This window comes from Sander lucioperca, chromosome 21 (genome assembly GCF_008315115.2).
Source record: "Sander lucioperca isolate FBNREF2018 chromosome 21, SLUC_FBN_1.2, whole genome shotgun sequence".
In the NCBI taxonomy this organism is placed as follows: Eukaryota; Metazoa; Chordata; class Actinopteri; order Perciformes; family Percidae; genus Sander; species Sander lucioperca.
In genome coordinates, this window is record NC_050193.1 from 18,131,387 (window position 1) to 18,153,198 (window position 21,812).

The window sequence follows — 21,812 nt, forward strand, 5'->3', positions numbered from 1 at the left end:
CTTATGCAAACATGTATATATCAAACAAACACAGGAATGTAGTCCACTACATTGCAGCTTCTCAGCAATGTTGAATATCAATGCATTGTTGGTGTGATGAAATCTGAACAGATCCACACCATCCTGGTTCAGAGTTCTCCTAGTTCCTTCATATTGTCCATGTTTGTATCTGTATCCCCTCTGCACATTCTCCCATATTCTCTGGAAGAAAAGAAAACACTGACCAGTATCTTTTTGCAAAACAACACATAGAAATAAAACATCAAAATAAGAATAAAAAAAAGAATAAGTAATTAATAATATCAAAAATAATATGAACCAAATATCAAAAGTAGTATAATAAAGTATAATATGAATCACATCACATTCACATTCCATTTCCCCCCTACGAGTAAGAAGGAGGCACTAAACAACACAATAACACTCGAGAATGTGAAATCATAACACAATCAGATATTCAAAAGGGATACGCTTCCATCAATACCCCACCTAACATTGCTCCATCTCTATCCAAATCAGTCACATCTAACAAAGGCATCTGAGTGCTATCTCCAGGCATTACCACTCCAACCCATCTCAATATCATAGCCTTCGCAAAAGTCAACAGCAAAGTACAAAAGCAAAACATCACACATAGCGCTAAAAGAGCCGCCACCAAAATCTGAACCACTACTGCTCCCACTGGTCCTAATTGATCTTGCAGCCAAACGTTTGCAGACCATCCAGCTCCTTCAGATCGACCAAATGCATCCCTTATACTTTTCAATGCATCAATAACACTCGTGATATTATCAGTACTATCAGGAATCAAAGTATAACAATCATCTCCCGTCAAGTTCAGAGCTACACACAAACCACCCTGTTTGGCTAAAATATAGTCAAGAGCCATGTCATGTTTCAACAGCGTCAATCTGTGACTTCTTTGAGTATTTGACAAAATGTTAAAACCTCTTATCGTCTCATTTGCAAAACCTTGCAAAGTATAGGTAATATTATCAATGTGATCGGCCAAAAATGTTACTCCATACCAAGGAAAAAGTCCTAATCCCCATTTCTCTCCCAAACTGATTTTCCAGTGATAAGCTTCTAGGTTGTGAAATTGTGCCATCTCTCTCTTCACTCTACTTCCAGAACTAGCATCAGTTTGAGCTGTCTCAGGCGCTTCCCCTTTTTGAATGGTATAAACCTCATACGGAAGCTTCAACGTTGCCATATAACAACATCCTATCCATCCATAGGGTAAGAATAAATAGGCTTTGTTATCACAAACCCACCAGATATCTTGAAAATTCCCTATAGTCACGTTACCAGGCAAAAGCTGATCTCTAACCATCACTGTTCTACCCGTTTTACTAGATGGTATAGAAAAGTCATCACAATCTGATATTCCCATAAACATTCCTGGTCCATCATACGTTTTATTTGAACAAAAACATCCTTTTGCCCTCGCAGGTGTCACTTCCATTGCTTCTGGAACTGCTGTTAGCTTATTCTCCTTCTGATCTAACAAGTTCATATAGGGTAATCCATTCAACCAAGAACAATCATATTTAGGTCTAAACAACTGTGTTGACAAATACATCACTACATCTACTGCAGATTGTTGATGATACAACAACCATGATAGAGCGTAAGATTGACATTTAGTAGACAGAGGTTGAGCCACTGTCTCTAAAATTGAGTCCCACGTACCAGGTGGAGGTACTTTCAACAGACATGGACCATTCAATTTCTTAACAGACCTCACAGAATGAGTTAACTGTTGGAACCATAGATTCCTACTTGCCCATCTATCTGTGATTCTCAAAACAGAAGAATCAAATCCATATGCTTTCCATGTAGTTTCTCTCTTCCTTAATGAACGGTATTGATCAATCATATCTACTAGTGTTTCACCAAAATTAGAGAACTCATTTTGTTCATCCGGGATGCCATTCTGAACTGTTTCAGATAAATCTACATCCTTCTCTTCTACCATCTGTTCACTAACGTCAGAAATATCCTTACTGCTATTTGCACCTAACTCCGTCTGTAACACAAACTTCTGGGTTACATTTACTATATTCTTCTCTATTTTCTGAAAAATTGTACTCGGTGTTGGCATCACATTTACAAAGGATGTTACTACTGCCGTAGCATTCATTTCTTTCGAAGTTACCACCAAATTCATTGCTTTAGTTGAGGTATTAACACTTTCAATTGTTTCCAAAAGCAAGTTGACAAACGTCCTCTGTATATTATTCACTCTTGGAGTAATTACTGTAGTATATGGTTCCTGTACTCCTTTAGTAACTGTAGAAATTTCAACAGACTTTAAATCTTCTGTCACAAGTGTCACTTTATGAGACACACGACTTGCTATCCAATAATTTTGAAATGGAACTGTTTTAAACTCTGGCTCTGAATAAGTACACACATATTCCCCTAGATCTTCCCATGTGGTATTAAACAAAACAAGTGAACAGTCGCCCGAAACTTTCCACCATTTCATATCATTGAACAAAGAATACTTCCTTTGACTATAAGATATACCATCCACTTCTGGTCCTCGTAATAATACAACCTCACCACGATTATTTCTCCACTCGGGAAGATTATTACCACCACTGTTCCATCTCCCACATTTACAAGGAAGAACAGTTGTTGTTCCCAACTTGACTTTCATCACAGTCTTCAATACAGTTGGCATTGGCGCAGTCATCCGAGGTGCCACTGTAGTCAACTTTGATACATTTATACCTTTAGCAACTACCAATGCTAAAAGAGTTGAATTACCACTCATTGTTCTAATGTTAGGCTGAAGTGATGATATCAGTGTTGTTGATTCTTTTGTTTCTTCAACAACTTGAACCCCCATGCTTTTGTTCCCATCTTTTACTACCAGCGTCACCACATTAACTCTGAGTCCCGACTCTATTCCCTCGCTTTCAAACTGTGGATCATAAAAAATACACTTATAATCACCTTGATCCTCCCGTTGGGAATTATACACATAAAGACTACAATCCCCTTCAATTTTCAATCTTCTCTTATCATTTAATAACGCATACTTTCTTGATGTCATTGTTCCTAGCAGGTCTAAAACTCCACCATGACTATCTTCCCACCGAACTCTAAATTTTCCTTCACCACTATTCTCTCTCATACACTGGCATGGAAGCTGAGCTGGCTTTCCTAGAGATACTTCAACTCTAATCTTCGTAGCGTCTTGGTTTGACTTTTTTCCTGACTGGTCTTGGGCTATTTCGTCTAACTGAATCACCGGCTTCTCCTGTAACGGAGTTACAGCCCTCGGCAACCTCTGTGGTTTCACCTTCCACTGGGGTAATCCCTGCTGTTTCTGGGACGTATTGAAACTCAATGTCTCCAAATCTCCTTTCCTGTCCATCAATTGCTGTGTCATGTCTGGCATCCTCAGAAGTATACACATGATCATCAGCATTGTCCACATTATGGACAATCTCTCTTTCTGCTGGCTGTTCTTCCCTACTTTCTTCTGGCTCTTTTGAGCCCTCAACATCTTGATTCCCTAGCCGTGGTGTTTCTTCCCTGGGAGCTTTAACACAATTCGATAAATGATACCACGTTGGAGACCCTTTAACCTGAACGGCTGTTCCCGTACTGCGAACAACCTCAAATGGTCCTTCACGGCGTTCGTTATACCATTTCCTTCTAAATACCTTCACGAACACCTTGTCCCCAGGTTGCACTGTACTCCTTTTTTGCTCATCGAGCTTCTCCTGCACCTCTTCTTTTCTTTGCCTGTCAGAAACATATGTGGATATTCTTTTATGGAAATTAGCCATATATGTAACATATGCTCTCATTTCATCTTCCAAAAAAGCCAAACTTGGACCTTTTCCGCTTGTTCGCAGACAAGGCGTAGGCATCCGTCTTCCTGTGACCAATTCATGGGGTGTCATACGTAAATCACGCAACTCACTTGAGCGACACACCATCAAGGCTAAAGGTAATGCGGCTATCCAGTTCAGCCCTGTATGTTGGCAAATCTTGACAATACGATTTTTTAAAACACCATTAATTTTTTCGCAAATCCCTTAGCTTTGTGGATGATAAACTGCTCCAAGACGTTGTTTAATTCCCAATTTTTGAAAAATCAATTTCACTGTCTTATCCACGAACTCTTTCCCATTATCTGAGGATATTTGATCAGGAAGTCCCCACCTGCTTATCACCTCTCTACACAAAAACTTGGCAACCGACTGAGCATCTTTCCGCTTGGTTGGACAGGCCTCCGGCCATCGTGAAAATCTATCCACAACAACTAGCATGTATCTTTTACCTTCAACTGGTTTGATCATATCGACATAGTCAATAACCAACTCACGCATAGGAACAATAGAACAGTCACACCTCGGCGAACATTATTTTTCAAACAAATTGTACATCTGCCTATGATGTGATCAATCTCCATCCATCTTCTTCCGCTTATCCGGTAACGGGTCGCGGGGGTAGCAGCTCCAGCAGGGGACCCCAAACTTCCCTTTCCCGAGCCACATTAACCAGCTCCGACTGGGGGATCCCGAGGCGTTCCCAGGCCAGGTTGGAGATATAATCCCTCCACCTAGTCCTGGGTCTTCCCCGAGGCCTCCTCCCAGCTGGACGTGCCTGGAAAACCTCCCTAGGGAGGCGCCCAGGGGGCATCCTTACCAGATGCCCGAACCACCTCAACTGGCTCCTTTCGACGCGAAGGAGCAGCGGCTCTACTCCGAGCTCCTCACGGATGACTGAGCTTCTCACCCTATCTCTAAGGGAGACGCCAGCCACCCTCCTGAGGAAACCCATTTCGGCCGCTTGTACCCTGGATCTCGTTCTTTCGGTCATGACCCAGCCTTCATGACCATAGGTGAGGGTAGGAACGAAAACTGACCGGTAGATCGAGAGCTTTGCCTTCTGGCTCAGCTCTCTTTTCGTCACAACGGTGCGATAAATTGAGTGTAATACCGCACCCGCTGCGCCGATTCTCCGACCAATCTCCCGCTCCATTGTTCCCTCACTCGCGAACAAGACTCCAAGGTACTTGAACTCCTTCACTTGGGGTAAAGACTCATTCCCTACCTGGAGAAGGCACTCCATCGGTTTCCTGCTGAGAACCATGGCCTCAGATTTAGAGGTGCTGATCCTCATCCCAGCCGCTTCACACTCGGCTGCGAACCGATCCAGTGAGTGCTGAAGGTCACAGGCCGACGATGCCATCAGGACCACATCATCTGCAAAAAGCAGCGATGAGATCCCCAGCTCACCAAACTGCAACCCCTCTCCACCCCGACTACGCCTCGATATCCTGTCCATAAATACTACAAACAGGATTGGTGACAAAGCGCAGCCCTGGCGGAGGCCAACTCTCACCTGAAACGAGTCCGACTTACAGCCGAGAACCCGGACACAGCTCTCGCTTTGGTCGTACAGAGATTGGATGGCCCTGAGAAGGGACCCCCTCACCCCGTACTCCCGCAGCACCTCCCACAGTGTCTCCCGGGGGACACGGTCATACGCCTTCTCCAGATCCACAAAGCACATGTAGACCGGTTGGGCATACTCCCAGGCTCCCTCCAGGATCCTCGCGAGAGTAAAGATCTGGTCCATTGTTCCACGACCAGGACGGAATCCGCATTGTTCCTCTTCAACCTGAGGTTCGACTATCGACCGAACCCTCCTTTCCAGCACCTTGGAGAAGACCTTACCGGGGAGGCTGAGAAGTGTGATACCCCTGTAATTGGCACACACCCTCTGGTCCCCCTTTTTGAAAAGGGGAACCACCACCCCGGTCTGCCACTCCTTAGGCACCGTCCCCGACTTCCACGCAATGTTGAAGAGGCGTGTCAACCAAGACAACCCCTCCACACCCAGAGCTTTAAGCATTTCTGGACGGATCTCATCAATCCCTGGGGCTTTGCCACTGTGGAGTTGTTTAACTACCTCAGCAACTTCCACCAGGGAAATTGACGACAATCCCCCATCATCCTCCAGCTCTGCCTCTACCATAGAGGGCGTATTAGTCGGATTTAGGAGTTCCTCAAAGTGCTCCTTCCACCGCCCTATTACCTCCTCAGTTGAGGTCAGCAGCGTCCCATCCTTACTGTACACAGCTTGGATGGTTCCCCGCTTCCCCCTCCTGAGGTGGCGAACGGTTTTCCAGAAGCACCTTGGTGCCGACCGAAAGTCCTTCTCCATGTCTTCTCCGAACTTTTCCCACACCCGCTGCTTTGCCTCTTTCACGGCAGAGGCTGCAGCCCTTCGGGCCCTTCGTACCTTGCAACTGCCTCCGGAGTCCCCTGGGATAACATATCCCAGAAAGACTCCTTCTTCAGTCGGACGGCTTCCCTGACCACCGGTGTCCACCACGGTGTTCGTGGGTTGCCGCCCCTTGAGGCACCCAAGACCCTAAGACCACAGCTCCCCGCCGCAGCTTCAGCAATGGAAACTTTGAACATTGTCCACTCGGGTTCAATGCCCCCAGCCTCCACAGGGATGCACGAAAAGCTCCGCCGGAGGTGTGAGTTGAAAGTCTGTCGGACAGGGGCCTCCTCCAGACGTTCCCAGTTCACCCGCACTACCCGTTTGGGTTTACCAGGTCTGTCCAGAGTCTTCCCCCACCCTCTGACCCAACTCACCACCAGATGGTGATCAGTTGACAGCTCTGCCCCTCTCTTCACCCGAGTGTCCAAAACATACGGCCTCAGATCAGATGAAACGATTATAAAATCGATCATTGACCTTTGGCCTAGGGTGCTCTGGTACCAAGTACACTTATGAGCATCCCTATGTTCGAACATGGTGTTCGTTATAGACAATCCATGACTAGCACAGAAGTCCAACAACAAACAACCACTCTGGTTTAGATCAGGGAGGCCGTTCCTCCCAATCACGCCTCTCCATGTATCTCCATCATTGCCCACGTGCGCGTTGAAGTCCCCCAGCAGAACTATGGAGTCCCCTACTGGAGCCCCATACAGGACTCCATTCAGGGTCTCCAAGAAGGCCGAATACTCCGAGCTCTTGTTTGGTGCATACGCACAAACAACAGTCAGAGTTTTCCCCCCCACAACCCGCAGGCGTAGGGAGGCGACCCTCTCGTCCACCGGGGTAAACTCCAACGTAGCGGCGCTCAGCCGGGGACTTGTGAGTATCCCCACACCCGCCCGGCGCCTCACACCCTGGGCAACTCCGGAGAAGAAAAGAGTCCAACCCCTATCCAGGAGTATGGTTCCAGAACCGAGACTGTGCGTAGAGGTAAGCCCCACCAGATCCAACTGGTAGCGCTCCACCTCCCGCACAAGTTCCGGTTCCTTCCCCCACAGAGAGGTGACGTTCCACGTCCCCAGAGCCAGCGTCTGCTGCCCGGGTCTGGTCCGTCGAGGCCCCTGACCTTCCCTGCCACCCATGTGGCAGCGCACCCGACCCCAGCGGTTCCTCCCACAGGTGGTGGGCCCATGTGATCAATCTGTTCTAGCAAATATGGTGCCCAAAAACCATATTCCTTTGTGATCTTTCTCCTAACTTCCCCCCTTGCAACATGCGCTAAACCATGTGCCTCCTGGATCATCAGACCCAGCAGGTCTAGCGGTGCTACTATCAACCCTTCATGATTTCTCCAAAGACCAGTAGAATCTTTGACTGCACCTCGGTCTAGCCATAACTGTTTAACAATTGTTGGTGCCGCTTCCTGCATCAAAATCACATCCTTAAGCGTAATGTTGTCTTCTAAGTCTACTCCATGAGTGACCAGAAAAACCTTACCCAATTTGTCAGCTCCTGTAATTGCTTTTGCAGCTTCATCAGCAGCTTTATTCCCTTTTGTAACTTTTGACACATCTGTTTTATGAGCTGCACACTTAGCTATTGCTATTTCTTTAGGTTTCATCATGGCATGCAACAGTTTCATTATTTGCGCATGATGCTGTATCGGAGAACCATCCGTTTTCTTAAATCCTCGCCCTTTCCACACTGATCCAAACAAATGACATACGTTATGGGCATATGCAGAATCAGTGTATATCGTCACTCGCTTTCCTTCTGCTAACAAACACGCTTCTGTTAACCCTACAAGTTCAGCAAGTTGTGCCGAAGCAGGCTGTGGTATTACTTCAGCCTTTTCAACAACAAATCCAGTTCCTTGTGCTTTTACTACTGCATAGCCAGCACTCAATTTATCTCCCACACGGTAACATGACCCATCAGTCCAATACTCCAGGTCTGCCTCACGTAATGGAAGGGCTTGTAAGTCTGATCTAAGCCTCGAATATTTCTCTGCTTCCTGAACACAATCATGTTGTTCACCATCCTCTGGGGTTGGCAAATTCTCAGCTGGATTCACCGTGGCACACCTTGCCAGGGTGACATCTTCCTGCTCTAGAAGCCTATGATAGTCTCTAAGCCTAGGCATAGTCAATGTATATTTTCCATAGTTCAGAAGGTTTCTGAGACTATGATGGGTAAGAATTGTTATTGGATAACCCATCGTGACTGATGATGCTTTATCATACATTAAAGAGACTCCTACCATTGCTCTATAACACGGTGGTAACCCTAATTCTACGTCTGAATAAGCAGTAGAATAGTAAGAAATAGGTTGAGGGTTCATCCCGGTACCTGTCGGCTGACAAAGAACTGCACATGCATATTTACCTCCCATAGAAGTAGACACATACAGCAAGAAATTCTTAGAATAGTCTGGAAGTGTAAGTGCTGGTGCCTCTTGTAACCTTTGTTTGATTGTTTCAAATGCCAAAAGGCCTTCCTGTGTCCATGCAAGGTTACCATGAAGTTGGCTATTTCCAATATCCTTAATCATAGCCCTCAAGGGTCCCGTCAAGCTAGCATAATTCTCAACCCAAGCCGAAGAGTAACCAGCAATACCAAGAAATGTCAACATCTCTCTGACAGTCCTAGGCTTTGGAGCTTTGCGAATTGCCTCCAATTGACTATCAGCGATGCTTCTATGTCCATGCATTATGTTCTGACCCAAATAAACCACCTTTTCTTCAGAATCAGAATCAGAATCAGAAAAAGCTTTATTGCCAAGTACGTTTACACACACAAGGAATTTGTCCTGGTGCTGTAGGTGCATGTCACATTAAAGCAACACGCACATACACACCGAGTCGCCATAAATGCGGCGCCAAAACAACTCTCACTTAACTCTCGCAGGGAGAATACAGCATTACATGAGGAGAGGAGAGGGAAAAAAAAGCAACTCTCAGACTATTCTCATAAAGGTAAGAACAGTGTGTGAACAGGAAAAAACACCTCAGCACATAGGCACACACACAGTACATTCAAACATAACATGACATAACATAAATGTACAGTTGCACATTTGGCTGCGAAGGCGTTGGACTGGGGAGAGGGTAGGGTCGGGGAGTTTGGCCTGCCGAGAAACGCACAGCCCGGCAGTCCCACTAGTGTCCCAGTCCGCAGAATGTTATAGCGAAAACACAGCATGTTGCCATGGTGACACCCTTGAACAGTCCAGAGCCGATACGACAATCAGCAGGCAGTGGGGAAGACGGGGGAGGAACCAAGAGAGTCTTGCATGCAGAGCCCCAACAGGGTGACTGTTTGTTCCAAGAGACGGCCTTGGCAAGGCCGTTCAGGATAAGGGAGCCGAAAGATTAAATTTGTTTTGACTACACGAATGGCTGCAGCAATTTAAACAATCATTCTATTGTCCAACTACACACTGCTGCTCAACTGGTCAATTTTTCTTTCCAAATCCATGACCTTCCTCATGATGGTATCCAATCCGCGGGTCATTGCCATGTTGGTTTCCATCATGCGATTAATAGTCCCAGTCTGCGGACTGATCGCTTTCCCGACAACTGCAGTCAGGTCGGGCAGCTGTCCTGGGCTTTGGACAGCTACCAAAGTCTTACCAATTCTTCGATAAACCAGAGCGAAGCATCCTCCAATCAGCAACATTCCAGTTATCAGGGTTCCAAATAGGTAGATATCCTCAACGTCCTCCACGGAAAGAGCAGAGAGACACACGACACGCCATTTCTCCCAGCCGTCCATCGTATACCCCGCAGCAAACGTCCCGTCAGGACAAGCTGGCTCACCCGAACCAGCGCTCCTCCTCGAGAATACAGTGTCAATTGCGCTGAGAGACCAGTTAATCAGTTCCATGATTCTTTAGGTATTTGTAGAGCCTTGCAGCGAGAGCCTCTAGAGAGTTGACAGCAGACAACACAAGACAAAGATAGCAAGCAGGGTAGGCCTGGGAGGGAGAGGGAGAAAGCGACTGCCTTCGCTGAGAGCTGGGAAGAGAAGCCAATATTGCAACTTTTTCTGTGAAATCTTATGGCCATTTTCTGCCAATATCTGTAGCAATTTGATCAAATCTTGATGGCATACATCCTCATTTGGTGCACAGACAATAATGTCATCGACATATTGTATTACAGTACTTTGCAATATTTGATTTAGCCCTGTCAAATCATCCTTCAATACTTTATTAAAAATATGAGGACTATGTTTAAACCCTTGTGGCAATCGCCTGTACTCATAAAACTGTCCTTTATAAGTGAATCCAAATAAACCTTGACTTTCTACACTAAGTGGAACACTAAAAAATGCACCGCACAAATCTATCACCGTAAAGTGTGTCGCATCAGAAGGAATCTGAGCTAGCAAAGTATGCAGATCTGGCACTTCTGCTGGGAAGTCAGTTACTACTTCATTTACTGCTCTCAAATCGTGCACCATACGATAAGTCTCATCTGGCTTCTTTACTGGCAACAAAGGCGTATTACTCTGAGGATTTTGTGTTATCTTCAAAACACCTGCTTTTAAAAGTCCTTCAATTTGTGGTTCAATTCCTTGGATAGCTTCATCTTTCAGCGGATACTGACTTTTCCAAGGAGGTCTAGCTCCTGGTCGAAGTTCAACCTTAACTGGTTGGGCTGACTTTACACGTCCAATATCAGTACTATGTTGAGACCACAGACACTCTGGCACCTGTTGCATCATCTCCTCTTTCAGGGTGTCTGAATCCTTCTTGGCACTGCAGATAGATTCATGTGTCATCCGCACAGCTTGTGGCTGTCCCTGTCCTTGAGCTGAAATCATGATTTTGAGAAATTGCTGATCGTCACTCCTCCAAATTGCCAGATTCTCTTCTGTAGGTATAAAAACAGCTTTCTCTGCTTCTGTCATCATTTCTCCTATATGCTTCTGCTCATATTCTTCAGAAATCAACAAGGTGACATGTGGCACACTCTTCTCGATCTCAAATTCTTTATCCAGATAATCATCTGTGTTTATCTTCATAGCTGCTCCTTGTGGTCCTAGAATTATGCAACTTGAACTAAGTTGGACTTTCTTTGGTTGATGATTCAACCATTCCTCTGAGTTTGATTGGGCAGCATTCTTGAAATACTTGAGCGTACAATGAAATGGATATTCCGGAAGCCTCGCATCTGGCATGTTTGCAACAATAAATTTTTCCCACAATTTAGCTGGTTCCAAAAAATCTGCACTGAGATTTCCAATCCAGAAGACTGAAGAAGCTTCGGTCTCCATTGTCATCAATAATTGGTGAGCAATTTCTTTGGGTACTTCCACCAAACAGCCGTCTGGTGTGCATTTTATTGTGCAGTTCAATCTACACAAAGCATCTCTTCCCAACAATGCAATCGGTGTATGTTCTGATACCAATATGGGTATTGTAGTTTTCTGATTTTTATAGCAGAGCTCAATTGGTTCCGTTAGAGGAATCAGCTGTTTCACTCCCTCAAACCCGATTGTCCGAATCAGTTGATTGGACATGGGGAGATGTATAGCATCTTCAGGCCGAATACAGGTGAACGCAGCTCCACTATCCACCATCACTTCCAAAGGACGGTTATTTACTTTCACCTTAATCGTTGGATCTCTTTCCGGCCCTAATGCTACCAGCTGACACCCCCCTTTCGGATCTTCTGGGCACCTCTAGAATCCTGGTTCCGGACCCTTGTAAGGGTTAACCGGTCCTCCATATGGCCTCGACTGGCCCCTGTAATCTCCTCTGTAGTTTCCTCTGAAATTTCCTCTTAGTCTATTACAATCACGGGCAAAGTGTCCTTCCTGTCCACAACTGTAACACACTTCTGAGGATTGTTGAGAGTATGGGTTATATCTTCCTCCTCTTCCTCTTCCTATACCCCCTCGTCCTCTTGCTCTTCCTCTCCAGTTCTGTGTCTGTCCAGAAACTGGCTGTGCATATGAAACCACTGGAACCACGAATGGTGGTTGAGGCATCTGGGGTTGGACTTGGCTTGACTGAAGTTGTGGCGGTGATTGTTGATTCTGTGGGCACTGGTTTTGCAAAACCACGGCCTGCTTCTTCTCCTTCCTCTTATTGTCCACCAGCTGTATTTGATTGAGTTTTCTAAGAGTCTCTCGGTCCTGTTCTTTCTGCTCATGTTCCTTTTTCCTATATAACTCCACCTGATGGGCTATTTGATCTGTATACACACTTGTTGTCATAATTCCAAGTCCCACTACTTCCGCCAATTTGCTTCTTACCGGAACAGGCAATCCCTTCTGTATTTTGGTTCGCAAAACTGACTTTTCCAGTTGACTCACCTCTGGATCATTTCCTGTAATATTTCTCCACACTTGGTGGGCTCTTGACACATACGCTCTTGGATTTTCTTCTTGTCCCAATGGCTCAATCAAAATGTTGTCTGGATTCACATTTGTTGGATACTCATCTCTCAGCGCTCTCCACAGACGACCTCTACTTGCGGCAAACAACTCAGGATCATATACAGAAGTCCCCACATATCGATTAAGTCCTGCTCTCTGGAAGATTCCTCCCATAGCTGGAATCCCAACAAGATTAGCCAAAAGTCTCTCGATATCTCCTATGGCAAACTGTGTTCCTGTCGACATTTCTTCCGACATTGCAATCCAAGGATGTGCTCCCTCTTGAAGAGTAGGCAACTTATCAAGAATATCTGACATATCAGTGTTCTGCAAGGGCTTGTACTCCAAATTCTGTCCTCGAATGAACACCGGCAGCATCTTCTCGCTTACCTTTCCCTTTCTTGAGCGCAATGTATATTTCTTCTCCACTTTTCGGGATCCTTTCTTCCGCAATTCTTCCCTCCTTGTCTTCAGCTTCTCAAATTGCTTTTCCAGTTCTTTTATGTCTTCTAGTTTAGTAGATCTCTCCAAGTATAGCTCACATCGATCCATGTCTCTTTCAACTTCTTCTAACTCAGCTGTAGTAGAACATGATCCCGTAGCTCCTCTGATCTCCTCTTCTCCATCACTCTCGTCTCCATTTTCACTTTCGTCAGAGGTCTGATCTCTTATAGCTTGTTGTTTCTTCCATTTTTCTTCTCCTCTCCTTTCCGCTCTAGCCAGCACCCTTCTGATTGCAGGGACATATCCTCCCATGATCTCCTCTTCTTCACTCTGATCACCATCGTCATCATCCTTTGTCTTGCTAAACCTCACTCTGCCCTTGGTTTCCAGATGTTTCAATTTCTTCTTACTTTTAGAGTTTGGAGTCATTTTTATAGTTGTTTCTGCTTGTCCTATCTCTATTATTAGGTCATCTTCATCTCTGATGCAGTAGTCACCCTTCTGACTGATCACTGGAAGCTGGGGATAGATGTCCTTGAACTCCGCTTCCTCCTCATAAGGTGGAGGTCTTTTCACTGATTCCGTATGCGAGAAAGGTGTATTAACTTCTGCCATTAATTTTTCTGTTATTTTCTCCTTTTTTGCCATTTCCTCTACACTTTTGTCTCTTTTATCTTTTGTAGCCTTCATCAGTTTCTGTCCCTCATTCTCAAACAACTTAAGCGTACCCAACTCTTTTTGTCTCTTTATTCTACGTTTTTCACCTTTTTTCCCCTTCTTTTGATCTGCCTTGTACGTTGACACAAGCACTTGGATTATTTTAATAACATCTGGGTTAAGAGTCCCCTCTACTGGCCATGGCTGTTCAATATCCGGCCAGCGTTTGTGCCATTTTCCTGACAACTTGGCGATATCATTAACTAAAGGATTGTTCTTTTGTACTACATCAACCGGAGTGATTATTTTCTGATTGTTAATGCCCTTTTTCCTGTCTTTTTTCCACATCGTAGCAACTCTTCTGTATTCCTTTATTGTAAATTATTAGTTGTATATAAAAACTACCAATTGTTAAACTAAGAATACTTTAGGCTATAGAGCTTATCTTTACCCTCCTTCCTTTTATTTATTTTATTTTATTTTTACTTGTCTATTTATTTTGATAAACGGCGGGTGTCCCACATCCAATATAGAAAGGTAAAGGAACCAGCCAACTTCAAAGCAATCCAAAAAACACTTATTACTCAGCAATACTACAGCACCAACACAATAGTATTCAAACACACAGGTAATCAAAAAGAAGAACAGATGTCCAATAAAGAAGAGAAAGTTCAATCCTATGTAACTAAAAAGATCCCACATTACTATGTAGTAAATCAATAACCCAATAGACCCCCAATCGCCTTACTTTACCAAATAATCTCGACACTGAATGTCCAACGGAGCTCCAAACAAAGCAACCCATACACATGGAAAATTCCCATGTATAATTCTCAAATGCATTAATTGATCAGTCTGTTGCCAAGTCTCTTGTCAAATAGTCACAATATGGAATATCTTATGCATAAACTTATACAGACAGATGTAATATCTTCTGTAGAGTAATGTAGCTACAATATCCCATAAGGAAAAGCAACCCAAATATGCATCAGCAATGATAACTGTAAATGAACATACACATATATATCAGGATGCAGGTATTTGTTAAGAGTTTGTGGATAAAACAGTTACTGGCCTTTTGATCAAATCAGATCCAGGACTGCCCACGTTGTCGCGTGACGCACCGGCCAGCACCTCCTCTCTGTCTCTCTCCCCTTCTTCTCGTTTCTCACCCCACAGGAGGAAAAGGAAAGAAACAAACAGCAATTCTTAATCTTTTTATCTCACCAGACCATTCACCATAAAATGTAAGTGTTAATTTATTTAAGTAATCACAATTGTTATGAAATACTAATTTAAAGATTCTAGATTAAAAAATCATAGTTAGTCTCATTCATATTCCTATTTATAAAGGACAACACATATTATTCTACATTTCTGTAAATATATCAGTGTTAACCAGCTACTTTCAACTATAGTCCTTTTTCCAGATTTTTAAACCAAAACAACAAAAGATTGCAAAACATTAACACAGGTTAGACTATGCAGCTAGAAATCAGCAAGACACCATGCATATCATTACAACACAAACTCTTTCCCAGTTAACCATGTAAATTTACAGGAAACAGTAAAACATTAGCATAGCTACACACCAAATAGTATCCACATTCAGTATATGAAACCATGCAAACCTCAAAACACAGCCAAGCAACACAGACCTAACCATCTCCTAGCACCACTCAAAGGTGCATAACAGTAATAAAGATAAGAGTAAAAATGAAATAGGCTACATCACTCGTGAAGGATGCGTTAATATAGCACTAGTTAATAAGATGGTAAAGAATAATTAACAGATTTATGAATAATTAATCTACTTAACTCAAAAAACGTTTTAATCATTACAATAATATTTCCCTTTTTTATCGCTCAGCATAACTCTTATCTATAAATTTAATAGATCTCAATCAGATAATTTCATAATCAAACAATTGGCACTTTAATTTTACCAGGCTGCATTCAACCCCCCTTTCTCCTTTCGCTACTCCATCTCTGCACTCCAGTGCAGGCAAGGAGTGGCCTAAACTTTCTGTGAAGACTTGAATTCCTAAAATTCCTAGACATGCGCAGTCCATACACCAGTGTGATTCTGTCGGGAGCAGAGCTCCACAGCATTGAAGCACACAACTAACCAAGGAGAATAACTAAAGACTAATTCAAGTCCACTTCGACATAGAATCCCGTAATCTTACCCGTTTCTAAACGGCAGATATTGCAAACAACAATACACTACCACAAAACAAGTTAAACAATCACAAAAAGTCAAAAAAAACTTAACGATCTCAGCAAACAGACCAGCTGTCTCTCCGTTTTTTCTTTCACCAGACCACATTTATAAAAATAACAACATCCCGGGACAAAATGAACAAACCAACACAACACATAAAACACAGATCCTACTTATGAAGCTTCCTAATTTTACTATAGTCTAGTCTATTTTCACGTCCTTCAAAGGGGGCTCATAAGTTTTTAGCAATTTTTTGAAAACGTTCTCCTTCGAAGAAGACTCATAGATTGTTTACACAAAAGTCCTCCTAGGGGCTCATATCAACTTATGTCTTTTACCTATTTTAACAAAGTCCACCCAAAGAAGGCTCATACATTTTAACACATTTGAAAACGTTCTATTGAAAAAGAGATTCATATTTTAACCATAATAAACAGAATATCTTCCCTTATTAAACTAAACATATATATCTAATATAGGATATCCTTATCACGCATACACAGCCTATCACATACAGCAGAAACACCATTGTTCACACACACCGCTGTTCACACACACTCTCTCTCATACACACAAAAGTCGACATCATTCATGCATGTAGTTCCTAAAAAGAGTTTGCTTTCCGCCGTATTATTCTTTTTTTTGTCTTTTTTTTTTGTTGTTATTTTGCTACCTAGGTAAAGAAGTCCAATGGAGTCTACTTCGAACATTATTCGTCAACAATGCATCGATTGGCAAACCTACCATTGAACTGTTATTCTACACCTCAGTTCTCAGAACTGGCTCAAACTTTTCATCTAATAAAAGTTCAAGACTACGGCCCATCCTGTGATCGCCTTTTTTCAAAGGGCTTTTTTATCAGATTAACGGCGTTATCCTTTATTCTTTGTTCCTGTTGTTTTCTCTTTATTGTTCCTGTTATCTTCTGTATTCTTTTATTTTCTCTTATTTCCTTTTATCTTCTCCTTATTACTTCTTGTTTTTATTTTCTCTCGTTTCCTTTTTCTTTATGTTGTTTAAGCCAAATTGCCCTGGCCAGGGTTAAACTGTTTTCTTTAATCCAATTTGCCTATTCCTTAAAATCTTTTCACATTATCTATGTGAATATTCCTTAATTCCTTACTTTTTCCTTTTCTCTATGTCTTTAACTCCCTTAAGCCTTTGCTTAATTTTCTCCTCTTATTCCTTTTATTTCTCTGTCTTCCCTCATTACGCCCACACTAAGGCCTATCTCACTCCCCCCTTTTCTTTTTTTTTTTCTTTTTTTCTTCAATACACCCCAACGTAAAGAAATTTATAACAAAGTTCCAGCCCACACAACAACACACACAGCACAGCAGCTGCACACACAGGTTTCAAACATTACAATGCGACCCATCACACACACACACACACACACGCGGCTCCCATGAACGACTGCCACCCCAAAAAAACGTGAGGAACACTCACCCTAGTCAGCCGGCCTTTGAAGCAGAAGTCGCACACCGAAGCCCCGCAAGCGATGCGCCTGGGGCCGCCAAGGCCAAAGTTCGTGACGCCAAGAATTTGTGGTATATTTCAGTTGCAGCACTGTGTTGTCGCTGTATGGAGAAGGAACTTCGTAGACACTGCTCTTGATTATAAAAAGGTTTATTACAAGCAAAGATTCAGCATCAATTTTACAGACCCATGGATATCTGGAGAGACGACCGGCCCAATCTTCAAATTGTGTCGCTCTAACTTTTCTTTGTGTGAACAACGTATATATCCTATGCATTGTATCAATATAGGGCGTAATACGTGTGAGTATATCATTGGACGGATAACTGACCAATCGATGCCTGTTATCTGGCACAACTCCAACAAAGGTCTCTTCTGTCTTGGGGGGTACCCCTACTCATGTTAACGATTTCCAGATGTTCTCAGTAAATGTAGAGTAAAGTTCATGCATCCTCCTTATACCAAAACTTAGATCACAATGGTAAATAGTCAGATACCACACTATCATGTGCCCTCTCAAAACTCTTCCTCTGTGAGGAGGTAGAGGCTGCAGCCCTCTGGTCACGTCTCCCTCACTCTCAAAACTCTTCCTCTGTGAGGAGGGAGAGGCTGCAGCCCTCTGGTCACGTCTCCCTCACTCTCAAAACTCTTCCTCTGTGAGGAGGTAGAGGCTGCAGCCCTCTGGTCACGTCTCCCTCACTCTCAAAACTCCTCCTCTGTGAGGAGGTAGAGGCTGCAGCCCTCTGGTCATGTCTCCCTCACTCTCAAAACTCTTCCTCTGTGAGGAGGTAGAGGATGCAGCCCTCTGGTCATGTCTCCCTCACTCTCAAAACTCTTTCTCTGTGAGGAGGTAGAGGATGCAGCCCTCTGGTCACGTCTCCCTCACTCTCAAAACTCTTCCTCTGTGAGGAGGTAGAGGCTGCAGCCCTCTGGTCATGTCTCCCTCGCTCTCAACCTCTGCACTCAACTCTTGACACACTCGATCAAATTTTCACAGCGTTACAAGTGTGCCACAAAACCAACCAATTGGAGAATTAAAGGTCAATTCCGATTGGCTGTTTGTCTCCAATTAGATCCCAAGTAGCAGGAAACACAAATCTATGGAGAAACAGTCTTTTTCAGGCAACACCTGTTGCTCAGCATGTACTGACTACAGTGGAGCTGTTGGACTAACGTTACTGGAGACAAGCCACAGTGTGTTTGCTACGTTTGAAGCCCCAAATTCTCCAAAAGGCTTAATTCCCCCATCCCTACTTATCAGTTTTATGTTCATATTTGAGGAGCATCTCGCTGCAGTATGCAGGAAGCGGGGCTTGACATCAAGCTAAACACAAACGACATTTCATGCAACAACAGTGAACTGTAATTGGGCCTGTGTACTTTTTCGTTCATTTGATTTCCGACTTTGAAACGAAAAGAGTGGTTCGGAAATAACGTAAGACTGCTCCGGTGAAAGCCTTGTTTTCATGAGCTTCTGGGGCTAGCTGCTAGCTAGCTCGGAAGCTACATCTGATGGAAGGCAGGTTGCTAATTAGCCAATGCTAAAAAGTATGGAAGTAGCCTACTAGTTTCCCCTGCTTTTTATCAATATTCCTCAGTATTTGTCGTTTGGTGTAGTTTGCTAACATGCTCGTAGACATGTAAATGAACTGTTTGCGTGCTAGCTAAGTCAACGGTCAACACCTTTTATATTGTAACGTGAAAGCTCAGGCTGCGTTAGCTTCAGCTAAACCACAGCCGCAACTTGCACTGCTGTTAAAATGCAACTTCAACCCTCGGATATAACGGTAATCACGTAGCGATTTTACTGTATCTAAACATCTGTATGTGTGTTCGACCTTTTGAAATACTTAGATTAGGTGTGTTACTGTGCAGGTAATATCCGAGGAGCATCTGGCATGATTGTGAGTTCTACTGAACCAGACTGAGAGACCATTTAAAGACTCAGGAACCCTTTGCAGGTGTTTTGGATTAATTAGCTGATTAGAGTGGGACACTTTGAGCCTAAAATATTGAACCTTTTCACAATATTCAAATTTTCTGAGGGTTTTCATAAACTGTAAGCCATAGTCATCAAAATTAAGTTATAAGTCAATTAAAAAATAAGTCTATACAATTAGTTTTACCTTTTAAGTTGAATTACTGAAATAAATGAACTTTTGCACAATATTCTAATTTTTCGAGTTTCACCTGTATGCTTCTGGTTCACCTGTTAATTGTTAAAGCAAAATCACCCCTTTGTACATTTGGTTGTAATGACTGAATTCTTGCTGTTAATATGAAAGTCCATAACGAAACAACACACCATTATACTTTTGAGGGCTAAATTAAATGAAATATGGCTCGTTTTCTGTTTGAACACATTGTCATCAATATTAACAAGGTTTAAAATGACCCATTTTTCAAATTTGGATATCATTTCAAAATCAGAAATCAGTAGTAACTACATGAAAACTTCACTGTTGCATGAAATATCGCTTGTGTTTAGCCTACATCATCAGTTTCTATCTAATGTGAATCAAGAGGCTATATCAGCTTCGCTACCAGGCTGTCTTTTTTTTTTTTTTTTTTGGCTTCAAAAACCTTTATTATTCAAGTACAGATCCATAAACACATTGAAAACATTAAATGCATACATACATACATACACGAAAAAGGGGCGCATTAAATTTACATCAAAGAGGTTGTAAGGCATTGTAAATGTTCAGAGTCCGGATGGCTTTCTTATTTGTCAGTCCTTTTTTAAGGTTTTAAAATATAATTTCATGTCATTTTTAAATTGGTGACTAGCCTATTCGGTTTGCTTTCAGATCATTTACATTTATAGAATTCAAATTTTCAAATAAAATTAAAAGATTCAAAATAAAAAACATGTCATTTATCCAAATCATTTTCTTCATAGTAAAAAAATTCTACCAGGCTGTCTTGGTCATGGATGTATTAAGAGAACGGTCTTGGTCCGTTAGAGCGTATGGGGAATGACGTAAGCAAAAAAAAAAAAGACTGACGGATGTGGGTGGGGCTTGATGTCAAGCCCCGCCTTCCCGCAGACTGCAGCGAGATGTACTTGTCATATTTCGCTCTCTACTGATTATTTTTTACTTTCCTGTATATTGGCCTGTGGCAACAAAATCCCGGTGAAGGTTTTGATTTTGTATATTGAATCAAATATTAAGTTAATAACATTATAATCCATTATATTTGTATCATCAGTCTTCCTGTTTGATGGTCTGTAGATGAAGGTGGCAGACTGATCTCTGCTGCCCTCTGGTGTTTAATCAGCAGATGACACTCAAAGTCAGAAGGCTAATGAAGTTGTAATTACAATAATTACTCTAAAGTGTGGATTACATTACCATAATCATGTTTAATATTCACACTGTAAATCATTACACACTTGTGTCAGTTCTTTGTATCATTGCCAGTTTATTTGGCAACTGGACATTTTGAGAAAATTAAGAGAAAGGCAAATGTTTTGAACATATTTTCCAATGAAAAAGTTCTGTGTGAACAGCATCCAAAGTACATTTCAGAATTCATACAGCAAAATGTGCAAGTAAAGTAGAACAATATGAAGTATCAGAAACAAAATCCTTCAGAGTGAATTAGGTAACTAGAACTATGGCAACACTGCTCCATAGTTCAAACACTAAATTAAATATCTACTTATAACTTATTTACTCTTTTCTTATGCATAAAGGACACTCTCGAGGACCAGCAGGTAAACATTTTAGACAGACAGGACCGATGGTTTGAAGGAGTTGTCGAGGAAGGCATTAACACTCGGATACAGAAACCGTCGCTTAACAGGGAGGAGGTCTGCAACATTAATTATAATGCTGTCCTTTCATCTCGAAACTAAGCAGTAACACTTTATAATAATGGTACATGAATTATCATGAATCCATGCATGTAGTACTTCACGACCTATCAGTAATGTACAAGGATTCATGTTCATTCATGTATCTCGTGCACAACTTACTGCAGGAACAATACGTTAATGAATGCATTAAGGTGTTTCAATCATCATGATTTCTGATTTATTAATGATGTTCATATCTTCTTCTAAGGTACATCTGTAGTTAAAGAGACAGGCTAAAGAAACTGAATAGTAGTGTTGTTATCATGACTAACTAAACATTACTTCTTCATCACTTCATCATGTTTGTGGCTCATCTTTAACGTTGATAAATAAGATATGATTAATGGTGGCACATGCAGCAATCATCTGTGCCCCCTCAAACCAAAAATTGTCAAGACATTTCATGTGTACAGATACTTCGAAGTTAGTAAAAAGTAAAGTAATGAAGTAATATTTAGTTAATTATGATTACAACACTATTCCGTTTCTTTAGTT